Here is a 22,913-nt window from a genome sequence, read left to right on the forward strand (position 1 = left end):
GAGGAGACATGACCAAGGAGATTCCTGATCATATTTCTGCTATGTCTCAATTCATTAGCTGTTCAACGATGGGTGGAAGTTCCTATTGAAATCAAGCTGGCAACTGGAACTTCTTAATAGAGTATATGGGATCAGATAAGCAGTCTCCTTGGAGTTTATAGGTTCAATGAGATGTATATTAAATTTATTAGGCTTGCAGCATCTTTCCAGTTTAGAGGAGGAGGCATACAGGATTGCAGAGACAAATACAGTATATGAAACTTGGAAAGCCTGCATTTTGACTCAGGCTGCTGCTTGTACTTCCTCTCTGATCAGTATTTCACTTTTACAGCTGAAGTTTCATTTGCCTTTGTAGCCAGAAGGAAGAGGAATGGCTTGGTGAGGATTTCACTACCTATTGATTATTGCTGTCAAGCAAGATTGCAGATGCCTCCATCCTGTCATTCACTAGATATTTAGTGTAAGAATGTAAGCTGGGCTGTCGACAGTAAGTAACGAGTGGGAGAAAGAAAAAAAATGTGGATGTGCGTAAAATCTAGTGGTTGGAGTTTTCTTGTCTTTTTGTTTTACTCTCCTGTTAATACCATATGGGGAAATTGGGTAGATGGGTAGATGGATAGATAATTAGCCTTTGCTGTCTGGATCCTGTATCAGGTTCCCTGATGTTTCCAACAGAAGATGGTGAAATAGGGTGCTCAGGGGAACTTCTGTCTTTAATGTTATCTCAGGGCTCAGCTCTGACAGAAATAAAACTGTAGTGCCAGTTCTAGTAATAAAAGACATTTGATATTCAAGGAAAAGAAGAAATCATAAAATTAATTAGTCTGGGGATACACTATGTTAGATGGAAAGTGTGAAAGAGGGATAAAAAGTGTTAACAAGGATATGATTCAGAAAGTGTCTTCAAGATTGTCCTATATGGAGTAATCTATTTAGCACCCATCTCTGAGCATGTGGCTGTTGTTCAGGCAAGGGACACCACTGTGACCTGCCAAACAAAATCCACAGTACCTTACTGTGCTAGATTAATAACTATAATAGTACTATATTTGTGCCTGAGGCTTTTATCACTACCACAGTTAAGACCTACTGTTTCTCAAAAGTCTTTAGCTAACTTTGTGTTTTGTTAAATGCAAGCACATTTGCCACCAACCTCTCATTTGGCCCACTAGATGTAATTTTGCAACGTTGCTCCTTGTTTGTGCAAATCCATTGGCATCTGAAGATTAAGGAGCACTCCTAAACTGTGAAGCTGCTCTTTAATGGGAAATGCAACCTTTTCTGAAACAGTCTGAATTTCAGGTCTTGAATCCAGTTTTCATTGCAGTGAAGTAGGAGTTCAGGTGGGCTTTATTTATTTTGAGTGGGCTTTGCATTGCATATAAACAAATTTGTCCTGAGTGTTGTTTTCCATGGCTTCGTGAGAGAGAAGAGGACAGTTAGGAATAATGGTGTCACCTGCCTGGAGCATCAGCAGTATTGCTGACAAATGATGTGAGAAATTTTACAAGTGCGTTCAAGTAACCATCTAGATCCATCAGGCATCTGAATCAGAACGTTTTACTTGGTTCTGTGTCATTGTAGAGATCTGTACTGGTTGTCAATTTAAAATTTAACTGGGGTTTCGCTGCCTACAACAGCAGAGTCACATTGGACTCTTCCATCTTCACAACACCAGTTTCACCAAACACAAACCCAAATACAATGTATGCTTGGCTACATGCATGGGGACAGATCTTACCTGGAACAGATTCATGGAAGACTTGAACTGCTGAGTTGCTCCTGGCTGGGCAACCTTAGCATGGACATGAAGATTCTCTAGGACAAGGAGTCTTAGAAAATTGAACACCACACTTAAGATAATCCTAGCTAGCAGAGAAAGAGAGGTTATTAGCCAACAGGAGAGACAAATAGCTTAGTGTAAGATACAGATGGCGTACTATCTTTCCTGTTGCCTGATAATCACAGGTATTCTAACAGAGTGGCATGCAGATGGCTAGATGGAGCTACTGGTCAGTGAGAAGGAGTTTCTGTAGATCACAGCTGCTCCATCTCCCCTCCCTCTAATTTTAGCTGTACTTTAGAGCAGCCAGGCAGAAAAAGCTGGGAAAGAGAAAATTCCCCCTCTTCTGATAGCCAGGCCTCCATGAAAGCCAGGTCAGCATTTTCATCTAGGATTAAATCCTGGATAATGAATATTTTGCCAGCAATTGACCAGGATTTTCATCTTGGAGTAGCAACCATTGCTGTCACCTTCACCTCCCTGGTTCAGCTGCATCTAGAAAGAAAAGGAGGCTAGCTTTCAGCTGGCTCTGCTTCCCTGCAGAGCCTGTGATATCTATCCCTGCCATTTGCGACAACACTGTTTGCTCTCAGGCCATTTTCCATGACTCCTCCTCCCTGCTTTTTAGCAGATCAGAGCCATCCTTATCCTCTCCTGGAACCTGCATACACATTAAAAAAATGAGCTTCCCTTGGCCCCAAACCTACGTAAAGGAACTTCTCAGCATTGAGTTGTCTCTTCGGCAGTGACCATATCACACCAAGGAAAAGTTCCTTTTAAGCTTTGGGCCTAGGAAGCCGATGAAGTCTTGGAGCAATGGCCTACGTCAGGAGTACATACTCTAAGGCCTGAACTCACAAGGATGATGTTCTCTGCAGGTCGTAATCAGGTAAATGGACAGGTAGACAGCCAGACGGCATGGTGCAGGGTCCCTCTCTCTTATTGTCTACCTGGAAGAAGGTTTCTCTCCCCTCCCCCTGCACATATATTTTTCAGCCTAGCAATCTTCCCCAAACAGCTTGCAAGCAACCAAAACAGGTATAAATGAAACTATCATAAATATTATTCTAAAACCAACAAGCCAATTTATTTCTAGGGTTCTACTCCAGAGCATTTGATTGAAATGTCCTGCGAACCAGGGAAAGGAAAAATGTGGGTAAGCAGAATTCTGCGGTGATGGTTGCCCACAATAATTCAGCATTATTGGTCAGCAGGTTTTGCCCATTTAATTTCAGTATTCCTGGGGCTAGTAGTGGTTACTGGATCCTTCTGTACGTTTGCCCAGCAAGCGGCAGCCTGCTCATCCATGAGATCTTTTGAGACTAAACAGTGTTGAAGTGACTCTCTCTTTCTGGGCTAAGTCCCTGGAGCAACTTTGACTGGGGGAGTGGGTGGGGGTTGTTCACATTGCAGCTGGTCTTTGACCTAAGGAATGTCAGGGCACCACATTTTCTGGCTGGCTGGCACCATGCATTTGGCTCCGAAAGGGATTTATTGAGGAAAGAAGGGACAGAGGAGTGTACATCTTTCTCTCTTTCACCAAGTAAAAACTACTGCAGATCCCCTCTTGTTTGCTGGAAAGCCATTTAGTAATCCTAGCCATGCCTTTCATTTGCTTGACCTTGCCAGGTGCTAACTGTCTGGCAAAAGGCCAACTTTTGTCCACGTTCATTTTCCCATCAAAGTGAAGAGTTCAGTTCCAAGTTCAATATAAGCAAGTAGCTCGGGACACTGTAGAGAACATTTATTATCACAGTTATACCCCTTTTCTTTCTTTCTTTCTTTCTTTCTTTCTTTCTTTCTTTCTTTCTTTCTTTCTTTCTTTCTTTCTCCTATTGGGCTTTAAAAATCATGTGAAAAGGCATCCATGTTTATATGTCTCCGTTCAAGGGGTTTACAAGCTAGCTTTGCATCCTAGCTAGGATATAGCTTTGTTTACAAAGTAAACTGTAGCAATTTTATGAAATAGGTGATTATTTCAGATCCAGGATATGTTCACAGAAAATAGCTCTTCCTGGGGCTTATAGGCAGGGCTTGAAATGCCTCTCTGGGGAGAAGAGTTTTCTGTTTCCCATTCTGGTCTTGCTTAATGAGTAGAGTGGTTGGATCCACCCAGAGCTCTCTGGATCTAGTCCATTTGTTTTAATATTTTGCAACACCTCTTTTGTCTCTCTGGTCTTAAGTACTCCCTCATTACCTCTTTCCTTCCAAATCTTTTAAATTTGGGAGTAGGTTCAGAAATGAGAAATTACTGTACCACCATGGTTAGGGTTAGCGTTAGGGTTAATGGTAGTGCATCCATAATAAGCTATTGGGGGGCACAATTAGATTTTCTGCTGGGAAGACAGCCATGGTGGACACGTTGCAATGGGCATGACAACAAGACTTGGGAGTACTTGTAGCTCTATTCCTACATCACTTCTGAGTGAGCCAAACTAGTTTAATCCTGTGCATGGACTAAATTTATTTATTTATTATTTATTTATTTTTAATTTTTATCCCGCCTTTATTATTCTTATAAATTAACTCAAGGCGGCAAACATATCTAATCCTCCTTCGTCCTCCTATTTTCTAAATTTAACATTTTGGGATTAGTTGAATGGATCAAATGACCTCTTTTTGGTGTTCCCATAATACATTAACTCCGTTGTTGATCCAATTAAATGTATTGTGGGAATAAGACCACTGTTTCCATTGGAGTCGTCTTGGACCTTGAGTCTTGCAGAACAGTGTCTCCACCCAAGTAACAGACAGGAAGAATTAGAAATCCAAATGGGGGAAGTCCTTGTTGATATCAAGTAAATCTTGTGGGAGGAGAATTATAATTTGAACATAAAACTTGAAGGATGCTCTTTGTTCAAAAAAAATAAACTAAATGATGGCCACCCTCAGGGATGGTTTAGAAGATTTCTGTACTGAGTGAGGTTTGGACTCAATGGCCTATAATGCGACATCCATTTCATGTATTCTGTGATTCCAACTTGTATTTTAAGGATTTGTAGTAAATGGGAAAAAGAGTGCTTGATTGCCAACTCAATAACTAGAATGTCTACAGTAAAAGTGATACGTATCCAATGTGTTCAAAATATTTTTAATTTTGGAAAGAAGGATAAAACTGAAGACTATTTCATTAGCAGTCTTCATCCAAACACTGGGCTCATCATACTTGATGAAATCTTGAAAAGATTCTAATCCAAATTACAGTATCTCTGGCCCAGATCTCATCTGTGCAGAAGTGCACTAAGAGACTATAGGGACCAATGTTCCTCTGAGGAAGAAACATCTTCCTGGGGTGGTGGTGTGATTATCTGGATTGGAGGCCCTCTTCACAGAGGCTACCATAGCCACTGCCTTGGTGGCATATAAAATAATAATAATAATTATTATTATTATTAACAATAGGACCAGTTGCTCTGGTTAAATAATACCATTTTGGCCTCCCTCAGCATGTGCACTTGGTGTTGGGGAGCAAGGAAACGGAAATGACAAAAAGTGCATTATGAGACTGCAACAGATATTCAGCCCTTTTTCGTCTGGCATTGTCATGTTGCATGCATGAAAGGGGCAGAGTTTGTGCCCTGACCTCATGACATGTTTTGTCATTTTGACAAAATCTTGGCTTGCTGCCACTAAGCAGCCCATATTTATCATGGCTGGCCATTGTAGGAATGTTGAAATGTCAAGAATTAAATTATCTGGTTTTGCTTTCACTTCTCCTTCCTTTTTCCTTTCTGTGACCTGCATTTTTGTACTGCAAGCCTCAAGGCAGGTGATGTCTGAGAACCATTCAGGCTTATGGGTGAAGTATAAATATTTTAAATAAAACAATAAATAATGTCCTTCAGACTGTAGCTAAGCAAATGTCCATGTGATTTTTTTTATTGATCTCCTGAATAGCTTAATTCTAGCTTGCCACTTCAATATTAGATTTGCCTGTTTCTTTACAAAGGGTTGGTTTTATTGCTGCCTAATAAAGTGGAATATTGTAGAATGAGTGAGAAATACTGTTGGGTTTGTCACTTGATTTATTTCCATAGAATATGAGGGATGTTACTGATTGCCATTGCAGAAAAGGCTTGGGAATATTAATTCCCCTGTCAGCTTGGAGTAGGATAGATCTTTGTTGTGACAGTCTTCATGATATGCAGGTCCTGGTAGAGGACACCAGAGGACCACTTGGTCTTGAAATGTTTAGTATTCAGTCAAGGCAGTAAGTGGCCAAGAATCCGTTCCTTTGGAACACAGAGTGCCATGTCCAGGTGAATACAGGTAGTTGTCATGTTCCCTGTTTCAATGTTGCTGAACATCATAACGGTTCGCATGCCAGAGTGTTGACATGCGTTCCTGGCTGGGAGGGTGCTGCTGATAAACCTTGTATAGAAAGTTCTGTGTGCCTCAGCCATGGAGGAATGTGTTTGGGTTATCTCTTTAATGTCAAGGTCTTTCTGCCCGTTGATCAGCAGAGCTCGTTAGGAGCACCTGGGAATGTGGGATTGTAATGAAATAAGGGGGGGGGACGTTGTTTGAAGAGGGGCTATTTAGTTTGACTTTGGGTGCGCTTTTCTCATTCTCAGCTTTCTTTCTGTTTGCACTCTATTCTAAATAAAATCAGAACCTAAACTTTGATTTGGAGTCTGAGCGTTTTATTTGGGTTCAGGCAATCATCACAGTAGTCCTCTGTTAATGATGGTAATTGGGACTGGGAACTCCATCACTAAGTGACACAGATGTAAAGCACAATGTCCCGTGACTGCGCTGGCTTACGGCAACAGTTCTGGAAGTCCCAGTTGCCATCATTAGGCAAATCCCATGTGGTTGTTAGGCACGACATCACGTGATCGCCATTTTTGACCTCCTGCCAGCTTCCCAATTGACTTTGCTTGTTGGAAGCTTGCAGTGAAGGTCGCAAGTGGCAATCAGGTGACTGTGGGATGTTGCAATGTTGTAATTGCGAGCTGGTTGCCAAGCGCCTGGATTGCAATCATGTGACTGCAATCGGGGATGCTGTGATGGCCAGGACTTTGAGGAGTGGTCGTAAGTCTCCTAGCTCAGTGCCATTATAACTTCAAATGGTTGCTAAATGAGTGGTTGCTAGGACTACCTGTATGTATAGAATTGTGTTGTTGGGCCCTAAGAGAGACAGCAGTATTCTTAGAATCAGGTTAGGTGTTCCAGCTTGAACCTGTTTGAATAACCTAGTGCTTTATTTATTTATTTATGTTTTAAAAGAGCTCTATTAATTTTCAGAGTATAGGTAAAATAAAAAATGTAGAATATAGAAAAGATAGAGTACAGAACTAAAAAAAGAGAAAAACTATAAAAGTTCAGAACAGACAGAGAGCAGAAACAGAAAGTGACTTCCGACCTTTTCCAATACAGATATAAATGCATTTACAAATATAAACTCTTACCATTATTAGTTAAACCTTAGTAACTTTATTTCTATCAAATCAAACCATTTAATCATCAAAGCCCAAAATCAAAACTTCATTTTTTCTGACACAACAAATAGTCTAAAAGTGGTTGCCAAATAGAAACAAATCCAGACACGGTATTTTCTTTTATCAGTGCTGTTAACTTGGCCATTTGGGCCAGTTCCATCAGTTTAACCAGTCCATTCTTCCACTGTAGGAAATTGTGCATCTTTCCATCTTTCTGCATATAAAAGTCTTGCTGCTGTAATCATATATAAAAGCAGAGTCTCTTGTTGTTTCTCCAGCTGCTTCTCCATCAGTCCCAAGAGAAACAGTTCTGACTTTTTTTGTAAGTCCACTTTAAGGATCTTTTGAATATTAACACATATTTGATCCCAGATTTTTTTGGCCTTCTCACAAGTCCACCAAAGATGATAAAAAGTTCCTTCACCAAGAGAACATTTCCAACAAACATTTGTTACTCCATTATACATTTTTGACAACTCATCTGGAGTTAAATACCAACAATACATCATTTTATAAAAATTCTCTTTTAATTTATAATTCAGAGTAAATTTCAAACCTTTGTTCCACATGTTCTCCCATTGCTCCAACATAATATTATATCCAAAAATTTTAGCCCATTTAATCATACATTCTTTAACTTGTTCATCTTCTAAATTCATCTGTAACAACATTTTATACATCTTTGTAATAACATGTTCATCATTTTATACAGAGTTCCATTTCAAATTGAGTTAACAAATTTAAAATTCTTTTTATCCACTTTAAAGCATTCTAACAATTGCACATAAGTAAACCAATGACATGTAAAACCTTCCAACTCTTAACAGTTCCCTTGTTTTAAGCTTTGGTTTACCTTCTGCAAAGTTTAACAAATCCTTATAATCTAACCAACTTGTTCCCCCAATTTTCTCTTCTAACAAATGCTTCTTGAAGTTGTTGGAAGTCCTGGCAAATCCAAATACCTCATTAGCATGTGAATTAACATGTAAATGAAGTTGTCCCACAATGCAACTCTGAGGAAGCTGTTTGTTGCCACCCCCACTTCCTCTTTTTCTCTTCCTCCTTATTCTACTCAGGGAGAAGCAAGCATGCTACTCTGCTCTCCATTCATCAGGGCCATGTGCTTGGGCCTTGATGAAGGATTCTGCCCCTTTCTTCCACACAGCCCTTGGCAGCAAAGAGGGCTGAGGGTTTAGAGCAAACTAAGTATTTAGAAAGAAAAGAAGAACAAAGGAACTTCATCTTTTCCACCAAGGTGGATGTAACAGAACAACAAAGAATAAAGTCAGTAAGATTCTTTTTACTTCTTAACCTGTCTAAGCATGTAATTCTTTATGCTTGGCAGGGCTGAATGTGTAAGATCAATAACCTGTGTTTCTCTGACATGCTCACTGAAGCTATCTAAGATAATTTTCTTTTTCTGTGCCAGCTTTTCAGCTGCATTATAAGCTCTGCTCCATTTCAGTGGTTCTAGTAGGCCACTAAATTGGCTTCAGAAGTGACAACCACAATGGTACATTAGGAGACAATCTTGCTTTATATTTATTCCAAATGTTCAGTATGGCACTCCCAACAAAATGGTTTTTAAAATCTTTATTAACTTTGTCATACCACAAGTAGGTGTGCCACCCAAATCTCAGTTCATGTCCTTCAAGTTGCAATAACTTCCTGTTCTTCAGTGTTACCCATTCCTTTATCCAGAGCAAACAACAAGCATCAAAACACAATTTTAAGTCAGGTAAACCCAAACCTCCTCGTTGAATAACCTGGTGTTTTTATTATTTTACAAAGTTAAAACATCATCAGAGCTTGTTTTTACATCAGGTGAGTTGGGGCCTATTCAAGTTTATATAATGTAGCTGCAGGATTGCACATCAGGTGTAGTCAGGATTGTGAATGAGAGAGGGGCAAGAGTAGTTTTCTCATGTTTGCTTTTTAAACAGCAACTCCTGGTCTTCCTCCTCCTCCTCCTCCTCCTCCTCCTATTTTTACAGGATTTTGAATACAGAGACCACACTCCAAAAGTGGGTGGGGTCAGGGATGTTTTGGAAGTTTAAGGTATGAAATGGATGCCTTGAACAACTGCCCCAAGCCCTGAACTGCAAAAACAGTCCCATATTTTTGGTTCCACTCAGTTTGTGGGGGGGTGGGGTTGCTGACAAGAAGAATGCATAGAGCTTCCAGGCCCTAAGAACTCAAGGAAAGATATCTAGCACTCTTACCTCCCATTTTTATTCACAGTCCTGTGGGGTTGATTGGGCTGAGGATAGTGACTGATTCAGTGTCAGCCAATAGGCTTTCATGGCCGAGGGAGAATCGCACCTGGATGTCCCTAATCCAGCTTCTTAAACATTACAGCATGTTGGATTTACCCAGCCTTTAGGAACACCACCTCATAGTTCACATATTAAATATCTATCCTATTATTATGAATTGAGATGTCATGTACTCTCATTATAAACATATCATTTAGGAAAATTGAATGTAGTAAACTGAATCTGGATTTTTCTATAAATAATTGCTTGTTTCAGATGGTCCTTTCTTTCAGTTCTTTGTGCTCTTCTGTCCTTTAATGAATTTCAGTGGCAAACTCACTTTTTTTTCCCATTTCCAAAACCTTTAGCTTTATTCTGTCCTGAGCAAGGTAGGCAGTCAGTTCCTTGATTTTAATCTAATCTGTTTGGAAATTAATGAATTGCTGCTCACTTCAGTCTTTTGAGGCCAGTTCAGCATGGTAGGAGAACAGGAGCAAATTCACTCAGCTCTACACAAGGGATCAACACAGCCTGCGAACCAAGAGGGCATGGAATCCATCTTCCTTCTTCTGAAATTGGTTGTCCCTTCTGGAAAGCAGAAAAGCATCTTGCTGTTTCAAGGACCACATACAGTATACTAAGCATAGGAATTGTAATGATATTTGGCAGAAAAATCTTCCTGTTGCATGGTTCCAGAAATTCTTTTGGAAGGCATGTAGGATGTCAGTATTGAAATATCTTGTCTTAACCATTTAATTCATTGTTTTTTACATTTTAATTATTGGGGGATGGAGGGCTGTTGCTTTGAATTCACTCAGCATTTTGCTTGGTCTTCATACCTGTAATTATACCTCAGATATATTTGCTGGTATGGCTACTGATGCCTCATCTAAATGGTTCTTTTGACATAGTTCTTCCGCTTCAACTTGTTTGTCTGGCTTATTTGAACCTATCATAAATTTCATCATTATACAGATGGAAGCTATAAAAGAAGCCCATGAAAGAGGTACATAAAAAGTTTTTTTTTCTTTGTTATATCCTATCTCATGCAAGGGTAGATCTAGCTACAAGCTGACATGAATACATGTCTGTGCTTTAAAGCTTGGGAAATCATTGTTCTCTTGCCTATTAATTGTGGAATGGAGACATGAAGAAGACAGCAGGTCAAAACAATGTCATGCAGAGAGGCACAGGGAGAGAAGTACAACAGTAGTCATTTAAATGAAGCTTGAAAAATAATCAAATTCTTTGGTCTGCAGAAATACAGATGTGTGAGAGCCAAAAATCCTGCAGGCATTTGGCTATGCATAGACTTATCTGTGAAGTGATGGTGTCTAGGCAGGAAGCTGGGACAGACTGTCTAGTAACAGAAATTCTTCATCCTCTCACCTAAGAGTTTCAAGCATAATAACTTGCAAGGCTTTTTTCATTCCTTTTTACAAGATACAACATCAATTTTTTTTAAAAAAAACTTTTTATCTTTTTATCTTTGGAGTATATTTATGCATTTCCTCCTAATTTGAATCACTCCTCCTCCACTCTGTTAGATCCCTCTTGCCTTATGATATCTTTCTTCAGATAACCTGATACAATTTCTGTGGCAGAGTGCTGGAAAGCGTTTGGCCCGAGAGTTCAGAAAAAACACGCGCCAGGCTTTTCTATAAAGATAAATGTATTTACAGAAAGCACAAAAACATATTTACAAGCTTGTGTATTCACACACGCTCAGAGAGGACTGGGAGGAAGGCAGATAGAAAAGAAAACTGAAACTAACAAGCCCAGGCAAATACCTCTCCAGGGCAATTAAAAGCTTTACCTTATATGGTCATCTTTTCACACCCAAAACTAAGGATACTTAAGTTTGACCTGTTCACCCTGCCAGAGCGATTTGTTACCATAGTAATATAGTAGCTTGGTCCTTGCAAAACAATCAAGGAAATGCCAACAATTTCCTCCTCTTAACTACCAGCCCCAACTTCCTGGTTTGATTCTGTATTTGTAAAAAGGGGTGGAGTAAAAAAATTAGCACCCAGTAGAAGTAGACTTGGTATTCATTCAGTCATTAATTCATGAAGAATGTATGTATCCATGTATCAGGACTGATGTATTCAGTTCCAGCAATGGACACCCAGGCATGTAAACAGCCAAACCGTGCAAGATCTCAAGTGGGGGCTCACAAGATTTTGGAAGAATTATTTATTTACATGTTTCTTCATTACGGTATGTATTGATTGATTGATTTACATGGTGCCTATGTTGATGAGAAAAACACTTGACATTTGAAAAAGTTGCTGGCCCCTGGTCTATGAAAGCGAGTGGGGGACTTCTTCTATCTCCATGTAACGAAACAAGAAAATGCAATGACCAGAAAGGACCTCCTTCTAAGAATTCTAATTGTTTGGTTCTGTTTGGGTTCTGGGAGAGGGCAGAATAGAGTGGGATTTCAGAAAGTGTGACATAGAAAAATGAAAATGATGTAGAATGGCAGTGTGAATTTAGATATCTGTATCGAGCAGCATCTGTGGGGGCTGATAGGGTCAAAACAGGCAAGATGATAGACTTGTCATCACTATAGAAATCCCAGCCATTTTGTACATTCATACAACATCAACACACACACGCATGCTTGCATCATGACACTCTGTCTGCCATCTTGCCTATTTTGTCTGCCATCCTGCCCCAGATTCCAATGCTTGCAACTTTAAAACATCCAGGGAAAAACTTAAGGAACTGAAATGTTGCTAGCAATACAGACGATAACTATGAATGGCCAAAGAAGATTGTTACTGAAACTCAGTTTTGCATAAGGCAAGAGGCAGTTCTGAGTTATAGTCAGCCTTCGTGTTCACAGAAATGGGGGTGCATATGGTCAGGGTGATGGATTGATCTCTTGCATTAACGTCCCTTGTTCATCAAAGACGTTTCAGATTATTCTAGCCATTATGGTTCATTTTGAATTCCACTGTCTTCTATATACCAGCAATAACACATTCTGATTTTTGTTATAGTTAGGGCTGTAGTTATCCTGGTAGAATCTTTTTTTGTCCCAGCATATAACTTACCATAAGATGTGGCAGCTTTACAACCCCTGGATCATCCAACTATTGCCCTTCATAAGATGGCATTCTATCAGGGAGTTAAGAACAGCAACCAAGGTATTCTTCTGGACTGCCTGCAGGGGTTGAGGACCGGAGGCACCGTTTTACACTGGTTTTGCTCCTTCCACTGTGGGCAGTTCCAGTTGGTGGTTGTCAGCTCTTTGAGGCTGACCAGATCAGGAAACAAGACTCCACAAGATGACTGGGACGATACTTTACTGAGATAGGCTATTGTAACAGAATCTTGGAAGCCTGACTGCATTTTCCTTTCCCTCCATATACCCCAGGGAGGAATCGGTCTGAGTCTCTTCTTAATGCTTTCCCTGTTTCCCAGACTCAATGCATGTTTTTGAACATATTGTTGGAGCTACCTCTGAATAGTTTCTCCAAGGTCATCTCCATGGCTCCTTACAGTGGTTGTGGGGAAGGAAAGATCAGCCAAGAGGTCTCCTCTTGTGGACTCCAGTAGAGCTTGATCCTCTCTTCCCTAGTTTTTAACTTCTACATGAAGCTGCTGGATGAAGTCATCCATCAGTTTGGGGTGTGGTATCATAAATACACTGATGATACCCAATCATTGCATTTTTATTATATTTTTGGACTAATACTTCCATGTTCTATTGTACTTTTTTCTAATTATACAAGTTGCCTTTTACACCTTTGTCTGTGTACCCTACGCTAATATCTTCCAAGAATTCACTTTGTTTTTCACGTCACTGTTGTATTTTTTTTGCATTTTGAAAATACTTTTTTTACGTGCAGCCTTCTTGCATTTAGAGAACAACTATACTTTTTAAAATCGGTGCTGATGCATTAGCTTTTATAGTCAGCTACCTTAAAAAAAATAAATGACTTCTGTATGTCATCTGTCAATACTTATTCATCATGATGGTTGAATATTACCTCCAATATCAGCAGTGTGCCTTTCAATGCCACATTGGAATCACGGCGAGAAAGTGCTATTGTGCTCATGGTTTTTTTTTTTTTTAGGAATCAGTGATCTACCTCAAATTATGTGTTTGGGTTTTGTTTTTATTTTTTTATCCTCAGTCGAGTGATAAAACAGTTAAAAGAGGTAGGTATTAAACATCTGGGGAAGTCTTTGAGAGGGCAAATGGCACAAACAATAGCAAATTTGCCATATAAATATAAAGAGCTAGTTTAATGTAGTGGTGAAGGTGCTGGCCTAGAAACCAGGAGACTGAGAGTTCTAGTCCTGCCTTAGGCATGAAAGCTGGCTGGGTGACCTTGGGCCAGTCACTCCTCTCAGCCCTACCCACCTGACATGGTTGTTGTCGTAGGAGGCAGAAGTATTAGGTATGTTTGCTACCTTGAGTTATATATAAAAAAGGTGGGATAAAAATCTAACAACAACAACAACAACAACAAAACAGCAAGTAGGTAGATTTCTGTTCCTTGGCAGACCATTACTAAAGGTGGGAAAATGGAAGGGGAAACTATATGGTGTAAAGTATATCTAAGTTGAGCTCTTTTCTATTATCACTTGCTTTAATTTCTTTTGCCTGCTACTACTCATTCTTTTTTTGTATTTTCCACAGTGTTCCTTCCCCAGCCTACATAGAGGTAGAAGTTTTGCAACAGGAGAAGCAATCAAGGCCTACTCCTTTTGCCTTGATATTTCATAACTTAATTTTCTAAGTCAACAAGCCATTAAATGAACAAAGCCAACAAGGGAGTGGATACTATATGGTCGTCCATCATCTGGACCAAAATCATAGGGGTATATTTGATACAATTTGCTCCCAGTTCCCAAGAAACAAGTGTATTTATTTGAAACCGAGGTTGCTGGCCTAGAGAAGCAAAAAGAGGCAGGCAGGCTGGTGGATAGCAACTTCTCCACTCTGACAAATTGTGAACATCTTAGGATGAAAGGAATTATCCCAAGGAAGAGAGAAATGATTTCTTTGAACAGGAGGAGTTATAATTGGTTCCAATAGCATAGTTAAGTGGGGTTCTCAGAGGCTCATTGGCCAAGGAGCATCTGAGCATGTGCAAATGAGTACATGCATGCATGCACAGATACTTTACCTTTTTCCTCCATACCCTCCCCTACATGTATTACGTACCCACCAACACTTGTACATCTTATAAACATATCTCCCCCAAACACACATTTAGACATATTGTTTCCTCCTGCCCCCCCCATCACATTTTGGGAAGTAGATTCCTTTTCCTAATGTACCTCTTCCCCACTCACTTCTACCTGCCCATTTGTACCCAGACAGACTACAGAACTGTGGCCACAGACATGCCGTTTTAAGTTAGAGTTAACTTCCTTAGTCTAAAAGCAGCAGCTGATTGATTCATTGTTTAGATATGAGCAAATAAGCTTTGGTGAAGCATAGAAGGGACTCCCATGAGGGAGCACCAGTGGAGTGTTGAAGGTGTTGTGGCACCCATGAGTGCCACATTGACAATCTGGACCTTAGGAGGATCTGCTTTTTGAGGCATTGGGGATGGTTGCTCTAATCATTAGTAATGCTGATAACTGAGTACTGCAAAGGGCATGCAGACTATATTGTCTGAGTCCAAATGCCTTAAGGTAAAGGTAAAGGTAAAGGTTTCCCTTGACATTAAGTCCAGTCGTGTCCAACTCTAGGGGGCGGTACTCATCTCCGTTTCGAAGCTGAAGAGCCGGCGTTTGTCCGTAGACCCTTCCGTGGTCATGTGGCCGGCATGACTGAACGGAACGCCGTTACCTGCCCGCCGAAGCGGTACCTATTAATCTACTCACATTTGCATGTTTTCGAACTGCTAGGTTGGCAGGAGCTGGGACTAGCAATGGGAGCTCACCCCGTCATGTGGATTTGAACCGCCGACCTTCCAATCGGCAAGTTCAGCAGCTCAGCGGTTTAACCCGCAGCGCCACCGCGTCCCTTGGTGTATTGCATTTTTTAAAACCTTAATTTTATAGAGTGATGGCAATTAGTGAAGTGATGATTCCATAGACTTTTTTCAATGGTGTCCCTTATCAAAGACTCATTGACTTTCTTCCCATTTCATAAACTGATTTGCTATTGCCTGTACTCATGCTCAGTTTTTGGAGTGGACACTTTTATTTTTAACTCTTTTTGGGGTAGAGAAATCATTATGTTATAGTGGAAATAGATATGAGTGAAATCTTATCAATGGTTGAAGGGGTTCAGTTGAGGAAAGAAAGGGTAGATTGGATACTGAGCAAAATAAAGATCTCAGGATAAGACATTTTAATGTAGCTGGTCTTTAATTGTGGAAATATGGAACAACATTTTAAATATTTATCTCTTTGGATCTTTTTCCATTTCTTATAGAAGTCTGAGTATAATAACTAGAGAATCATTTAGTTACAGTAAAGTACTTGCAATTTTAGTTTCTTGCTGTCATAGTCACCTCATGTCCTGTTGTGCTCAGTATACTGGATGGTGTAGAAACTGCAGCATAAATCCTTGACTTGGCAACAGAAATTTCATCCAATTATCTTACTGACTGGTCTTTATTACACTTCATCTGGTTTTCTGATTTCATTTCAGATCGGCTAACATCTGTTCTCCGGTGACAATGGCAGGCATAGATATTTATAGATATACAGATAGTTGCACATGTATATATGCATAATAAATATGCAAGCCAGTATGATCAATTGCCATTTCTAATGCCAACTATTATTATACAAGAAGTGAGTCACCATTCCTTTTCCCCTTGTTGTGCTGCTTTTTAAGATGGCTGAACAATTGGGGAAAGTACAACAAATTAATTCAGAAAGCACACATTCCTGCAATCATTCAAAAGTGAACTGGTTGGCTCGACAAGCTCAATTTTGAAAGCAATCTCTTTGAGAGTACAGAAAGGTAATAAGTGAGGAATCTACAAGAAGACTCAATTTACAAAATGTCAGGCAGGTGGCGTTTCTTTTCAGCAGAAAGACCACATTTTCAATGTCAAAATTTGGACATTTTATTGAAGCTGCAACTTGGGCTATGTATGTTATGAAGGGCAAAGGAAAAACCTTTTTCAAATGTTGGCTTGCACACATATCTCTCTTACAGGTAATGCTTCTTTTTAAAATTATTCTCATCTGAACAGTGGATATCAAGTTGTTGTCTCAATTTTTCTTAGTTGCATATATTCCACTGTTTTCTCAGAAATAAGACTAAGGCTGTGCAAGCCATTCCAAAGAAGTCCTTCACAAATGGAGCACCTTTCTTTGAGATGTTAAACTTGCTGCGTCTTTTGGAAGACTGGATGTCACTGCTTCAAACACTGTTCTGTTATCTCAATGCCTATGCAGATATCCTCAACCATTATTTCCACCAGGACTGTCGTGAAGCAAAACAGCTGTGCATGCACAAACATGTGGAGACAGCTGTGAACAGCTTTCAAAGCTGTTACATGATCCTGTCAAAGGATGCAGCTATTTTAACACTGCAAAAAGGGAGACTTTGTTTTGACTAATGTGCTTTATGAAATATGTCATTTTGAGTGCTCTGAACAGCCTTAGTACAGACTTGTAATCCATCAAGGTTTTCATGCTGGTATTTTTTTTTTTCATCCAGTACAGATTAATACATTTGAGCATGTTAGATACTGTGAGAAATTTTAGGATTTGGCAACTTATTTGTTAGCTAATTCTGATACAATTTTTGCATCGATAGGATAGTAAGAGTATTCTGTCATGGTTACTAGTCTAACTAATTTAAATTGTTGAACATACTGTAATTATAAATTGCTATCTCATATTTATTGCTGAAATTAAAAGAAAGCCTATTTGTAAAAATGGATGACTCAGATTTTTATTGTATTCCACTTTTCCAGTGGAAACATTTTGCTTGTTCAGAAAGATATAATCACTGCTGCTATTTGGAGATTTGGAGCCCCCAGTAATGGGGCATCTCCAAAGTCACAGTCATGTATCAGATGTGAGAGACCCGCATGTCAGCTGAAGATTAAAATGTGAATTGACAATTTCTGTTATGTCTAAATAAAAACAGAATATTCCCTCTTTTTGTTCCCTTTGAAGACCCATTAAAGTGAGCTTCAGGTATTTGGCAGATTAGAAGCAGAATAGATAATATAAATAAAAACTATACTTCAGCTTTCCAGAAAATAGGAAATAATTATTTCTTAAAGTAGACTGTAGACTCCATTCTCAGTGGCTCTCCTCTATTTGTAAACAATGAAACAAAATTTTTTAAAAGTTGGCATCATCCCACTTCACAATTTATAGGTGATGGAGATGTTTTTATGTCAGGAGAATCCCAGGTGGTTGCATAGATGTCAAGGGGTCTGCTACAGAGGATGTATATATTAAAAACCCTAGACAGAGAGATGAACTGTTGGCAAACAAATGTGTTAGAAAATAGTGTATGAGAAGTTATTTATTACTTTACTGTCCAAGTACCAAACTCCCAAAGGAGACCACAAAGAGGCAGAAGAGAAAAATTAAATCAATTGCTGATCCACCATGGAATAAATACATAAATGGCTAATATATTTGCTCCGTCATTTTCAGTGGTGGCCAGCTGAGACTGAAGGCCCCAGACCTCTACTTCAGCCCCAGTGCCACTGCTGCTGTCGCCAAGGAGTACTGCATGCAGGACAGCCAAAAGGGCAGAGATGAAGGAGGGAGATAGGTGGGTGGGGTGACTTGAACCGCCCCTGCTGTTGGAAATGTGGGTGGGCTGCCAAACGCCTGAATTTTGATCATGTGACTGCAGGGGTGCTGCAACAGCCATAACGTCAAGTACTGGGCATAAGTACCATTTGTTTAGAGCTGCTGTAACTTCAAACAGTTGCTGAGTGAATGGTCATTAAGCAAGGACTACGTGTATGGACTTTTTGCTGAAAATGGATAAAAATAAATTGATGATTTCTGGATTTACTGATTAATAAGGACAGAATATGGAAAGAAGGGAGCCATGTTACATAATTTTGAAGGGGACGAAAACAGTTTTACATACGTTTATAACTGCTGTGAAAAAGATTGGAAGCTGCTTCCTTAACTATCTTTCTGTTTTCTTTTTCTCTTCTTTCTCTCTTTATTGCTTTAACACTTTTCTTTTTCTTTTCTCTTTTCTAACTCTTTACATTATTTTGTGTTTATCTTTTTAACTTTGTAAAAAAAATTGTCAATAAAACATAAAAAAAAAGGAATAAAAATTATTTTTCCTTATGATTTCAGATTCACTTAAAAAATGTATTAGTCTCAATCTACGCACATGGGTGCCAACTTCAGCAGTATGCCAAGGAGGTGTGTCCAGTTATAAGCCTTTCACATTACCCACATGTCCATCCCTGGCAGCAATAAGCAACCTTCCTCTTTCATGGTCTGTATTAACCCTTCAGTCTTTTCACATCTGTTTACTCTGGCCTAGGACCCCCTGCATCTACAGTGTGACAACACCCAAAAACTTTGGAGAGCTTCATATTAGGATGGTTGCTTCTCTATGTAATTGAGGCACAGAGGGCCTCTTTGGATGGATATATGAAGAGGGTGGCCTTTAATTATCCCCCAGTACATATTGGCTGCACGTTCAACGTTAGATCTAGATAGCATCCAGGTTGTACCACTTCTGTCAAACTCTTGAAACCATTTGAAATGAGCTGCTACGTCCTGTCCTTCCCATTCTGCTTTTTAAAAAGGTCCTCACTCCCATTCCTTCCAGCCCATTGCTTGCTCAGGCCTTGCCCTACCCTGCTGCCTATAAAGACAAGTGATTTAATGCAGCAGCAGAGGTGAGGGTAGAGCTGTGTGAGCTGACAGAGCTAGGCTGATATATAAAAACACCTCCATGCCTCATAAACTTGGGCGTATTATTAGCAACTGGAGTTAGATCACACAGAGTCAGAAGGTGAGTTTGAGCGATTACACTTTAATTTGTCTTTGCTTTCTTCACAGGAAAAAATGCCTGGAAGGCAAGTTTTTGATATGTTAAAAAGAGAGAGAAGGGTGATTTTTTTAGGATTAGCTTTGGGATTACCTTTAAGAGAGGCATTGGATTCAAATGCTGAAATGAGAGCAGCTCAGAAAGGGAAGCAAATTAGACCTGGCAATGCTACACTGTCTTTCTTGGCAGCATGTGTGTGTTTTTAACAGGTATGTGTCAGGCAGAAATTCAAGCAGTATAGCCTTTTAACAGAGAGATGGCAGAGAGCTTTACTTCCTGATTTTCTGCCATTGGTGTGGAAAACAGCCCGGGGATAGAGACCGGTCCATGTGAGGAATGTTTAACTTCATAGATTAAATGCTTGAAACCTTTTCAGCAAGTAGGATTGGCAATTTCCAATGTTCACATTGTATCATAATGCCAACCATATAAGCTTTTCACCTTGTCTGATTGTAGGGGAAAGAGGTTGCCTGATTAATAGGGGAAAAGCCTTAAGCTGTTGATGACATTAGCAGTGAAAATGTCAAGCTCCTAGTATGTGGAATGTCCACATGCTGTAATATCACTGTACTTAACATTATGGAACAACAACCAAGATCCTACTCTGAAAGATGGCAGTGGCAAACTACTTCTGTATTGCTGCCATGGGTATATCTAGGAGTTGAAATTGACTCAATGGATACTTTATTAAATAAATAATTAAATGTACCCCTTTTTAAAAAATTCTCTATCTCCAATCCATAGTGTCCTAGATTGCTTTTCTTCCAAGAAAATAATTTGAAGTTGTCAATGGCAGTTATCTCTATTATCCATTACAGATGCAGTTCTATTTTTATACCAAATTTTGCATCATAACCTGGTTCTAAGCTACAAAGGTCCAAATTTTACCCTGGCGTCACTGGCTTTGAGGAGTCCCGATACAGGCATCAAGCAGTAGAGAAGAGTGGATTACCAGAATGAGTATTAACAAATCTATCTATTTAAATGATCGTGGATTTCCAATTAATTTTCATTAATTTGATTCATGTGGTGGAAATGGGACTCAGATTAAATCAAAGAGTATGTAAATTCTGCCTAGAGGGAGTTAAGACTCTTCCTATCCTACAGGTGCTATATCTCATCCCCATGCTATGAATGTTCCATGGTATTTTTCCCTGATTGCCAACATGTCATATTATTTAACAGATTAGTTAACACAACAGAGTTAATATTTTCTGTTTCTACATTCAATATTTGATTGACCTGCAGTTACCACTTTGTAAAGCTTGTCTTTATATTTAATTGTAACCTGCACTCCTGCAATAATTGTTCATATTTTTTATAAATTACATAGTAGCGCCATTCTGAGAAGTTGGTTACTCTACTATTTTGGGAAACCTCCATGAAAAAACACAGAATGGGTTGTATTCAAGTATGTCCTAATGGACTACTGTCAGTGACACTTTTCCCTCCACTTGCCATGTAACCAGCCCCATCTCTGAAAGATTGGGGAACTCTCAAAGCAGACTTGCTGCACACACATGAGGATTACAGTGGGTGGACACTAAGCAAAAGATCCATTTGCATAAGCAGAAATTAGTTGAGTGTTTCAGCACCTCAGATGAAACTGGACTGCTTCAACACTTTCATGGCTTATAGAAGCTGCATCCCATAAAGCAGTAATGTACTTTTTGAGTAACACATGAATCTTAAAGTGGTAAGGTCAATTCAAGGTCAGATTGAATATTAAGCTGGATGATTCAAATGCCACAGGCAAGGATGCTGGAGAACAGATTGTCCCAAATGCCTTTCCCCTTCAGTCCTTAGTACTACTGGGCCTTGTTGGGTTTTGTACTCCTCACATGGTAGTTCAGGTTACTCTGCTCATTTGGAGTACATATGTTGCTGCTGCTACATTGTAGAATTTGTTTAAGAGGCTTCAATCAACTAATTGTTAGGCAAGAGCAGTAAATGAATAGCAGCAAAGTGTTGGAGGTAAGACTTATGTATGCCCCTAATTTTGTCTGCTTTTCTAAGGTTGGGTAGAGGACATTGTCTTCCTTGAACTAAAATTCAGCTGCCAGGTGAGTGGGCTGCTTTAGGTGGCATTGAAGCAGGGGTATAATGAGGTCATTCATTCATTCATTCATTCATTCATTAATCAATCAAATTTATCACCACCCATCCCCCCCAGGAGGGACTCTGGGCAGTTGCTTTAGGCAGCAAATATCCCTGGATGGGCTTTAATCACCTGGGCTGGAATTGATATGTAACAGGGGCCTCTGAAGTGCAGAACTTAGCTATGTGGGCTTTTCATGACATGAGATGAAGTTCAACTCTTTGCCCTGCCTAAACCAAGCTTGCAAAGGATAAAGGAATCTTTTTTCCATCTCAATTGTCTGATCTCAAGGTACATAGACAAGAAACCAGCTTTCCTCATGTCCCACTTTTGCTTGGCTGAAAATATGCAGAATTAACTGTAAAAAGGTGTAGAGCGACATAAACTTTGTGGGGTGGAGAGGATGAAGAAGAGGGGAATGTTTGTTGGGAAATGATCTATGCTATTTTTGGCTCACTGTACATGGGCAGTAAGAGAAGAAATAAAGTTTTCAGTGTGAGGCAGGCTCATGATTTAAAAGCAACAGTTAAATTTTAGTAGCAACTAAAATAAAGGCTACAGTACTGAAGTATGTGTTTGTGAGATCGAGAAGGAAGAAAGGGGAAAATTAATGGGAACACCTTTAATTGCAGAAATATGTGAAGCTTACACTTTTGTTACAGAAAACCCCCAATTGAACACACCCGTCCTATTTACTTTTGCCAGAACGGTGTCGCTGAACTGAGATTCCTACTCCTCCACCGCCATCTTTATTTCCCAAACCCTGCCTGAAAATGATCTGACTTTACTGCCAGTGCCACATGATACTGAGAACAAGGGGCAAAAATCACTGTCTTGCTACAAGACTTGCTGCAATAGCCACAAAACCCTTCACCCTCCTACTCCATGCTAAAAAGAAGAGAAATAAATTAGCTGCAGCATGTCCTAACTGCTCCTTGCACTTATTGATTCCGCTGGAGAGAGAGAGAGTTCCCAGCTTTTGTAGGTAGAATTGAAAAGGGAACAAGCCATCTTTCCTCTTGAAAGACTTGTTAGGATGGCTTCAGCCAATAAACTGGAGGATAGGGTGAGACAAAAGTTTCCTCAGATGATGAACAGCCCCCCCACCCCGCTTCACAGAGCCACTGTTTCTTACAAAAGAAACAAGTTCTACCATGGTTTTAACCACATAGTAGCTAAGCTGAAGATCAGCTGGCTCAGCTGCTTAATAGGGATGATGCTGTAGCATCATAGAGATACTAAGCCGATTCTGGAATGGCTCTAATAGCACCAGTGAGGTGCCCTGAGTGTACATATTGTGGGTCAGAGTTAAAGCAGAGAGATAGGTGTTGCATTTGACAATGGCTATGTGCAT

Source organism: Candoia aspera, chromosome 1 (genome assembly GCF_035149785.1).
Source record: "Candoia aspera isolate rCanAsp1 chromosome 1, rCanAsp1.hap2, whole genome shotgun sequence".
Lineage (NCBI taxonomy): Eukaryota > Metazoa > Chordata > Lepidosauria > Squamata > Boidae > Candoia > Candoia aspera.